This window comes from Engystomops pustulosus, unplaced genomic scaffold, assembly GCF_040894005.1.
Source record: "Engystomops pustulosus unplaced genomic scaffold, aEngPut4.maternal MAT_SCAFFOLD_671, whole genome shotgun sequence".
In the NCBI taxonomy this organism is placed as follows: Eukaryota; Metazoa; Chordata; class Amphibia; order Anura; family Leptodactylidae; genus Engystomops; species Engystomops pustulosus.
In genome coordinates this window covers 1-10,000 of record NW_027285550.1, presented here as the reverse complement: position 1 = coordinate 10,000, position 10,000 = coordinate 1, and positions in this window count along the sequence as shown.

Sequence of the window (10,000 nt, the reverse complement as noted above, 5' to 3'; positions counted from 1 at the left end):
GGCGGCAAGTCCCGGGGAGGAACAAGCCCATGGAAGTAGGAGCTCCGACTTCCAAAGTGATGACGTCAGCGGGAGCAGCCGCTCGGCCGTATCCGGCGGCATGTCACTGTTCCCCGGCCAGACTTGGCGGCAAGTCCCGGGGACGAACAAGCCCATGGAAGTAGGGGCTCAGCGGGAGCAGCCAGTTGGCCTATCCGGCCACATGTCACTGTCCCCCGGCCAGACTTGGCGGCAAGTCCCGGGGAGGAACAAGCCCATGGAAGTAGGAGCTCCGACTTCCAAAGTGATGACGTCAGCGGGAGCAGCCGCTCGGCCGTATCCGGCGGCATGTCACTGTTCCCCGGCCAGACTTGGCGGCAAGTCCCGGGGACGAACAAGCCCATGGAAGTAGGGGCTCAGCGGGAGCAGCCAGTTGGCCTATCCGGCCACATGTCACTGTCCCCCGGCCAGACTTGGCGGCAAGTCCCGGGGAGGAACAAGCCCATGGAAGTAGGAGCTCCGACTTCCAAAGTGATGACGTCAGCGGGAGCAGCCGCTCGGCCGTATCCGGCGGCATGTCACTGTTCCCCGGCCAGACTTGGCGGCAAGTCCCGGGGACGAACAAGCCCATGGAAGTAGGGGCTCAGCGGGAGCAGCCAGTTGGCCTATCCGGCCACATGTCACTGTCCCCCGGCCAGACTTGGCGGCAAGTCCCGGGGAGGAACAAGCCCATGGAAGTAGGAGCTCCTACTTCCAAAGCGATGACGTCAGCGGGAGCAGCCGCTCGGCCGTATCCGGCGGCATGTCACTGTTCCCCGGCCAGACTTGGCGGCAAGTCCCGGGGGACGAACAAGCCCATGGAAGTAGGGGCTCAGCGGGAGCAGCCAGTTGGCCTATCCGGCCACATGTCACTGTCCCCCGGCCAGACTTGGCGGCAAGTCCCGGGGAGGAACAAGCCCATGGAAGTAGGAGCTCCTACTTCCAAAGCGATGACGTCAGCGGGAGAAGCCGCTCGGCCTATCCGGCCACATGTCACCGTCCCCCGGCCACACTTGGCTATAGGTCCCGGGGAGGAATAATGCCCATGGAAGTAGGAGCTCCTACTTCCAAAGGGGCAAGTCAGCGGGAGCAGCCACTTGGCCTATTCGGCCAAGTTTCACTGTTCCCCGGCCACACTTGGCTGTAGGTCCCGGAGAGGAATAATGCCCATGGAAGTAAGAGCTCCTACCTCCAAAGGGGCAAGTCAGCGGGAGAAGCCACTTGGCCTATCCGGCCACATGTCACTGTCCCCCGGCCAAGCTTGGCTGTAGGTCCCGGGGAGGAATAATGCCCATGGAAGTAGGAGCTCCTACTTCCAAAGGGGCAAGTCAGCGGAAGAAGCCACTAGTTCTATCCGGCCAAGAGTCACTGTTCCCCGGCCTTACTTGGCAGTAGGTCCCGGGGAGGAATAATGCCCATGGAAGTAGGAGCTCCTACTTCCAAAGGGGCAAGTCAGCGGGAGAAGCCACTTGGCCTATCCGGCCAAGAGTCACTGTTCCCCGGCCACTCTTGGCAGTAGGTCCCGGGGAGGAATAATGCCCATGGAAGTAGGAGCTCCTACTTCCAAAGGGGCAAGTCAGCGGGAGAAGCCACTAGTTCTATCCGGCCAAGAGTCACTGTTCCCCGGCTACACTTGGCAGTAGGTCCCGGGGAGGAATAATGCCCATGGAAGTAGGAGCTACTACCTCCAAAGGGTGAAGACACTTGGCTCTAAGTCCCCGAGAGGTATACTGCCCATGGGAGTAAGAGCTCCTACTTCCAAAGGGGCAAGTCAGCGGGAGAAGCCACTTGGCCTACCCGGCCAAGAGTCACTGTTCCCCGGCCACACTTGGCAGTAGGTCCCGGGGAGGAATAATGCCCATGGAAGTAGGAGCTCCTACTTCCAAAGGGGCAAGTCAGCGGGAGAAGCCACTTGGCCTACCCGGCCAAGAGTCACTGTTCCCCGGCCACACTTGGCAGTAGGTCCCGGGGAGGAATAATGCCCATGGAAGTAGGAGCTCCTACTTCCAAAGGGGCAAGTCAGCGGGAGAAGCCACTTGGCCTATCCGGCCACATGTCACTGTCCCCCGGCCACACTTGGCTGTAGGTCCCGGGGTGGAATAATGCCCATGGAAGTAGGAGCTCCTACTTCCAAAGGGGCAAGTCAGCGGGAGCAGCCACTTGGCCTATCCGGCCAAGTGTCACTGTTCCCCGGCCACACTTGGCTGTAGGTCCCGGAGAGGAATAATGCCCATGGAAGTAAGAGCTCCTACCTCCAAAGGGTGAAGACACTTGGCTCTAAGTCCCCGAGAGGTATACTGCCCATGGAAGTGAGAGCTCCTACTTCCAAAGGGGCAAGTCAGCGGGAGAAGCCACTTGGCCTATCCGGCCAAGAGTCACTGTTCCCCGGCCACACTTGGCAGTAGGTCCCGGGGAGGAATAATGCCCATGGAAGTAAGAGCTCCTACTTCCATAGGGGCAAGTCAGCGGGAGAAGCCACTTGGCCTATCCGGCCAAGAGTCACTGTTCCCCGGCCACACTTGGCAGTAGGTCCCGGGGAGGAATAATGCCCATGGAAGTAGGAGCTCCTACTTCCAAAGGGGCAAGTCAGCGGGAGAAGCCACTTGGCCTATCCGGCCACATGTCACTGTCCCCCGGCCACTCTTGGCTGTAGGTCCCGGGGAGGAATAATGCCCATGGAAGTAGGAGCTCCTACTTCCAAAGGGGCAAGTCAGCGGGAGAAGCCACTTGGACTATCCGGCCAAGAGTCACTGTTCCCCGGCCACACTTGGCAGTATGTCCCGGGGAGGAATAATGCCCATGGAAGTGGGAGCTCCTACTTCCAAAGGGGCAAGTCGGCGGGAGAAGCCACTTGGCCTATCCGGCCAAGAGTCACTGTTCCCCGGCCACACTTGGCAGTAGGTCCCGGGGAGGAATAATGCCCATGGAAGTAAGAGCTCCTACTTCCAAAGGGGCAAGTCAGCGGGAGAAGCCACTTGGCCTATCCGGCCAAGAGTCACTGTTCCCCGGCCACACTTGGCAGTAGGTCCCGGGGAGGAATAATGCCCATGGAAGTAAGAGCTCCTACTTCAATAGGGGCAAGTCAGCGGGAGAAGCCACTTGGCCTATCCGGCCAAGAGTCACTGTTCCCCGGCCACACTTGGCAGTAGGTCCCGGGGAGGAATAATGCCCATGGAAGTAGGAGCTCCTACCTCCAAAGGGTGAAGACACTTGGCTCTAAGTCCCCGAGAGGTATAATGCCCATGGAAGTAAGAGCTCCTACTTCCAAAGGGGCAAGTCAGCGGGAGAAGCCACTTGGCCTATCCGGCCAAGAGTCACTGTTCCCCGGCCACACTTGGCTGTAGGTCCCGGGGAGGAATAATGCCCATGGAAGTAGGAGCTCCTACTTCCAAAGGGGCAAGTCAGCGGGAGAAGAGCCACTTGGCCTATCCGGCCAAGAGTCACTGTTCCCCGGCCACACTTGGCAGTAGGTCCCGGGGAGGAATAATGCCCATGGAAGTAGGAGCTACTACCTCCAAAGGGTGAAGACACTTGGCTCTAAGTCCCCGAGAGGTATACTGCCCATGGGAGTAAGAGCTCCTACTTCCAAAGGGGCAAGTCAGCGGGAGAAGCCACTTGGCCTATCCGGCCAAGAGTCACTGTTCCCCGGCCACACTTGGCAGTAGGTCCCGGAGAGGAATAATGCCCATGGAAGTAGGAGCTCCTACTTCCAAAGGGGCAAGTCAGCGGGAGAAGCCACTTGGCCTACCCGGCCAAGAGTCACTGTTCCCCGGCCACACTTGGCAGTAGGTCCCGGGGAGGAATAATGCCCATGGAAGTAGGAGCTCCTACTTCCAAAGGGGCAAGTCAGCGGGAGAAGCCACTTGGCCTATCCGGCCACATGTCACTGTCCCCCGTCCACACTTGGCTGTAGGTCCCGGGGTGGAATAATGCCCATGGAAGTAGGAGCTCCTACTTCAAAAGGGGCAAGTCAGCGGGAGCAGCCACTTGGCCTACCCGGCCAAGTGTCACTGTTCCCCGGCCACACTTGGCTGTAAGTCCCGGAGAGGAATAATGCCCATGGAAGTAAGAGCTCCTACCTCCAAAGGGCGAAGACACTTGGCTCTAAGTCCCCGAGAGGTATACTGCCCATGGAAGTGAGAGCTCCTACTTCCAAAGGGGCAAGTCAGCGGGAGAAGCCACTTGGCCTATCCGGCCAAGAGTCACTGTTCCCCGGCCACTCTTGGCTGTAGGTCCCGGGGAGGAATAATGCCCATGGAAGTAGGAGCTACTACCTTCAAAGGGGCAAGTCAGCGGGAGAAGCCACTTGGCTTATCCGGCCAAGAGTCACTGTTCCCCGGCCACAATTTGCAGTATGTCCCGGGGAGGAATAATGCCCATGGAAGTAGGAGCTACTACCTCCAAAGGGTGAAGACACTTGGCTCTAAGTCCCCGAGTGGTATACTGCCCATGGAAGTAAGAGCTCCTACTTCCATAGGGGCAAGTCAGCGGGAGAAGCCACTTGGCCTATCCGGCCAAGAGTCACTGTTCCCCGGCCACACTTGGCAGTAGGTCCCGGGGAGGAATAATGCCCATGGAAGTAGGAGCTCCTACTTCCAAAGGGGCAAGTCAGCGGGAGAAGCCACTTGGCCTATCCGGCCAAGAGTCACTGTTCCCCGGCCACTCTTGGCTGTAGGTCCCGGGGAGGAATAATGCCCATGGAAGTAGGAGCTACTACCTCCAAAGGGGCAAGTCAGCGGGAGAAGCCACTTGGCCTATCCGGCAAAGAGTCACTGTTCCCCGGCCACACTTGGCAGTATGTCCCGGGGAGGAATAATGCCCATGGAAGTAGGAGCTACTACCTCCAAAGGGGCAAGTCAGCGGGAGAAGCCACTTGGCCTATCCGGCAAAGAGTCACTGTTCCCCGGCCACACTTGGCTGTAGGTCGAGGGGAGGAATAATGCCCATGGAAGTAGGAGCTCCTACTTCCAAAGGGGCAAGTCAGCGGGAGAAGCCACTTGGCCTATCCGGCAAAGAGTCACTGTTCCCCGGCCACACTTGGCTGTAGGTCCCGGGGAGGAATAATGCCCATGGAAGTAGGAGCTCCTACTTCCAAAGGGGCAAGTCAGCGGGAGAAGCCACTTGGCCTATCCGGCCAAGAGTCACTGTTCCCCGGCCACACTTGGCAGGAGGTCCCGGGGAGGAATAATGCCCATGGAAGTAGGAGCTCCTACTTCCAAAGGGTCAAGTCAGCGGGAGAAGCCACTTCGCCTACCCGGCCAAGTGTCACTGTCCCCCGGCCACACTTGGCAGTAGGTCCCGGGGAGGAATAATGCCCATGGAAGTAGGAGCTCCTACTTCCAAAGGGGCAAGTCAGCGGGAGAAGCCACTTCGCCTACCCGGCCGAGTGTCACTGTCCCCCGGCCAGACTTGGCGGCAAGTCCCCGGGAGGAATAATGCCCATGGAAGTAGGAGCTCCTACTTCCAAAGGGGCAAGTCAGCGGGAGAAGCCACTTGGCCTATCCGGCCACATGTCACTGTCCCCCGGCCAGACTTGGCGGCAAGTCCCGGGGAGGAATAATGCCCATGGAAGTAGGAGCTCCTACTTCCAAAGGGTCAAGTCAGCGGGAGAAGCCACCTCGCCTACCCGGCCAAGTGTCACTGTCCCCCGGCCACTCTTGGCTGTAGGTCCCGGGGAGGAATAATGCCCATGGAAGTAGGAGCTCCTACTTCCAAAGGGGCAAGTCAGCGGGAGAAGCCACTTGGCCTATCCGGCCACATGTCACTGTCCCCCGGCCACACTTGGCAGTAGGTCCCGGGGAGGAATAATGCCCATGGAAGTAGGAGCTCCTACTTCCAAAGGGGCAAGTCAGCGGGAGAAGCCACTTGGCCTATCCGGCCAAGAGTCACTGTTCCCCGGCCACACTTGGCAGTAGGTCCCGGGGAGGAATAATGCCCATGGAAGTAGGAGCTACTACCTCCAAAGGGGCAAGTCAGCGGGAGAAGCCACTTGGCCTATCCGGCCAAGAGTCACTGTTCCCCGGCCACACTTGGCAGTAGGTCCCGGGGAGGAATAATGCCCATGGAAGTGGGAGCTCCTACTTCCAAAGGGGCAAGTCAGCGGGAGAAGCCACTTGGCCTATCCGGCCAAGAGTCACTGTTCCCCGGCCACACTTGGCAGTAGGTCCCGGGGAGGAATAATGCCCATGGAAGTAAGAGCTCCTACTTCCATAGGGGCAAGTCAGCGGGAGAAGCCACTTGGCCTATCCGGCCAAGAGTCACTGTTCCCCGGCCACACTTGGCAGTATGTCCCGGGGAGGAATAATGCACATGGAAGTAGGAGCTACTACCTCCAAAGGGTGAAGACACTTGGCTCTAAGTCCCCGAGAGGTATACTGCCCATGGAAGTAAGAGCTCCTACTTCCAAAGGGGCAAGTCAGCGGGAGAAGCCACTTGGCCTATCCGGCCAAGAGTCACTGTTCCCCGGCCACACTTGGCTGTAGGTCCCGGGGAGGAATAATGCCCATGGAAGTAGGAGCTCCTACTTCCAAAGGGGCAAGTCAGCGGGAGAAGCCACTTGGCCTATCCGGCAAAGAGTCACTGTTCCCCGGCCACACTTGGCTGTAGGTCCCGGGGAGGAATAATGCCCATGGAAGTAGGAGCTCCTACTTCCAAAAGGGCCAGTCAGCGGGAGAAGCCACTTGGCCTATCCGGCCAAGAGTCACTGTTCCCCGGCCACACTTGGCAGTAGGTCCCGGGGAGGAATAATGCCCATGGAAGTAGGAGCTCCTACTTCCAAAGGGGCAAGTCAGCGGGAGAAGCCACTTCGCCTACCCGGCCGAGTGTCACTGTCCCCCGGCCAGACTTGGCGGCAAGTCCCGGGGAGGAATAATGCCCATGGAAGTAGGAGCTCCTACTTCCAAAGGGGCAAGTCAGCGGGAGAAGCCACTTGGCCTATACGGCCACATGTCACTGTCCCCCGGCCACACTTGGCAGTAGGTCCCGGGGAGGAATAATGCCCATGGAAGTAGGAGCTCCTACTTCCAAAGGGGCAAGTCAGCGGGAGAAGCCACTTCGCCTACCCGGCCAAGTGTCACTGTCCCCCGGCCAGACTTGGCGGCAAGTCCCGGGGAGGAATAATGCCCATGGAAGTAGGAGCTCACTTGGCTCTAAGTCTTCGAGAGGTATAATGCCCATGGAAGTAAGAGCTCCAACTTCCAAAGGGGCAAGTCAGCGGGAGAAGCCACTTCGCCTACCCGGCCAAGTGTCACTGTCCCCCGGCCAGACTTGGCGGCAAGTCCCGGGGAGGAATAATGCCCATGGAAGTAGGAGCTCCTACTTCCAAAGGGGCAAGTCAGCGGGAGAAGCCACTTGGCCTATCCGGCCACATGTCACTGTCCCCCGGCCACACTTGGCAGTAGGTCCCGGGGAGGAATAATGCCCATGGAAGTAGGAGCTCCTACTTCCAAAGGGGCAAGTCAGCGGGAGAAGCCACTTCGCCTACCCGGCCAAGTGTCACTGTCCCCCGGCCAGACTTGGCGGCAAGTCCCGGGGAGGAATAATGCCCATGGAAGTAGGAGCTCCTACTTCCAAAGGGGCAAGTCAGCGGGAGAAGCCACTTGGCCTACCCGGCCAAGTGTCACTGTCCCCCGGCCACTCTTGGCTGTAGGTCCCGGGGAGGAATAATGCCCATGGAAGTAGGAGCTCCTACTTCCAAAGGGGCAAGTCAGCGGGAGAAGCCACTTGGCCTATCCGGCCACATGTCGCTGTCCCCCGGCCAGACTTGGCGGCAAGTCCCGGGGAGGAATAATGCCCATGGAAGTAGGAGCTCCTACTTCCAAAGGGGCAAGTCAGCGGGAGAAGCCACTTCGCCTACCCGGCCAAGTGTCACTGTCCCCCGGCCACTCTTGGCTGTAGGTCCCGGGGAGGAATAATGCCCATGGAAGTAGGAGCTCCTACTTCCAAAGGGGCAAGTCAGCGGGAGAAGCCACTTGGCCTATCCGGCCACATGTCACTGTCCCCCGGCCAGACTTGGCGGCAAGTCCCGGGGAGGAATAATGCCCATGGAAGTAGGAGCTCCTACTTCCAAAGGGGCAAGTCAGCGGGAGAAGCCACTTCGCCTACCCGGCCAATTGTCACTGTCCCCCGGCCAGACTTGGCGGCAAGTCCCGGGGAGGAATAATGCCCATGGAAGTAGGAGCTCACTTGGCTCTAAGTCTTCGAGAGGTATAATGCCCATGGAAGTAAGAGCTCCTACTTCCAAAGGGGCAAGTCAGCGGGAGAAGCCACTTCGCCTACCCGGCCAAGTGTCACTGTCCCCCGGCCAGACTTGGCGGCAAGTCCCGGGGAGGAATAATGCCCATGGAAGTAGGAGCTCCTACTTCCAAAGGGGCAAGTAAGCGGGAGAAGCCACTTCGCCTACCCGGCCAAGTGTCACTGTCCCCCGGCCAGACTTGGCGGCAAGTCCCGGGGAGGAATAATGCCCATGGAAGTAGGAGCTCCTACTTCCAAAGGGGCAAGTCAGCGGGAGAAGCCACTTCGCCTACCCGGCCAAGTGTCACTGTCCCCCGGCCAGACTTGGCGGCAAGTCCCGGGGAGGAATAATGCCCATGGAAGTAGGAGCTCCTACTTCCAAAGGGGCAAGTCAGCGGGAGAAGCCACTTCGCCTACCCGGCCAAGTGTCACTGTCCCCCGGCCAGACTTGGCGGCAAGTCCCGGGGAGGAATAATGCCCATGGAAGTAGGAGCTCCTACTTCCAAAGGGGCAAGTCAGCGGGAGAAGCCACTTGGCCTACCCGGCCAAGTGTCACTGTCCCCCGGCCACTCTTGGCTGTAGGTCCCGGGGAGGAATAATGCCCATGGAAGTAGGAGCTCCTACTTCCAAAGGGGCAAGTCAGCGGGAGAAGCCACTTGGCCTATCCGGCCACATGTCGCTGTCCCCCGGCCAGACTTGGCGGCAAGTCCCGGGGAGGAATAATGCCCATGGAAGTAGGAGCTCCTACTTCCAAAGGGGCAAGTCAGCGGGAGAAGCCACTTCGCCTACCCGGCCAAGTGTCACTGTCCCCCGGCCACTCTTGGCTGTAGGTCCCGGGGAGGAATAATGCCCATGGAAGTAGGAGCTCCTACTTCCAAAGGGGCAAGTCAGCGGGAGAAGCCACTTGGCCTATCCGGCCACATGTCACTGTCCCCCGGCCAGACTTGGCGGCAAGTCCCGGGGAGGAATAATGCCCATGGAAGTAGGAGCTCCTACTTCCAAAGGGGCAAGTCAGCGGGAGAAGCCACTTCGCCTACCCGGCCAATTGTCACTGTCCCCCGGCCAGACTTGGCGGCAAGTCCCGGGGAGGAATAATGCCCATGGAAGTAGGAGCTCACTTGGCTCTAAGTCTTCGAGAGGTATAATGCCCATGGAAGTAAGAGCTCCTACTTCCAAAGGGGCAAGTCAGCGGGAGAAGCCACTTCGCCTACCCGGCCAAGTGTCACTGTCCCCCGGCCAGACTTGGCGGCAAGTCCCGGGGAGGAATAATGCCCATGGAAGTAGGAGCTCCTACTTCCAAAGGGGCAAGTAAGCGGGAGAAGCCACTTCGCCTACCCGGCCAAGTGTCACTGTCCCCCGGCCAGACTTGGCGGCAAGTCCCGGGGAGGAATAATGCCCATGGAAGTAGGAGCTCCTACTTCCAAAGGGGCAAGTCAGCGGGAGAAGCCACTTCGCCTACCCGGCCAAGTGTCACTGTCCCCCGGCCAGACTTGGCGGCAAGTCCCGGGGAGGAATAATGCCCATGGAAGTAGGAGCTCCTACTTCCAAAGGGGCAAGTCAGCGGGAGAAGCCACTTCGCCTACCCGGCCAAGTGTCACTGTCCCCCGGCCAGACTTGGCGGCAAGTCCCGGGGAGGAATAATGCCCATGGAAGTAGGAGCTCCTACTTCCAAAGGGGCAAGTCAGCGGGAGAAGCCACTTCGCCTACCCGGCCAAGTGTCACTGTCCCCCGGCCCAGACTTGGCGGCAAG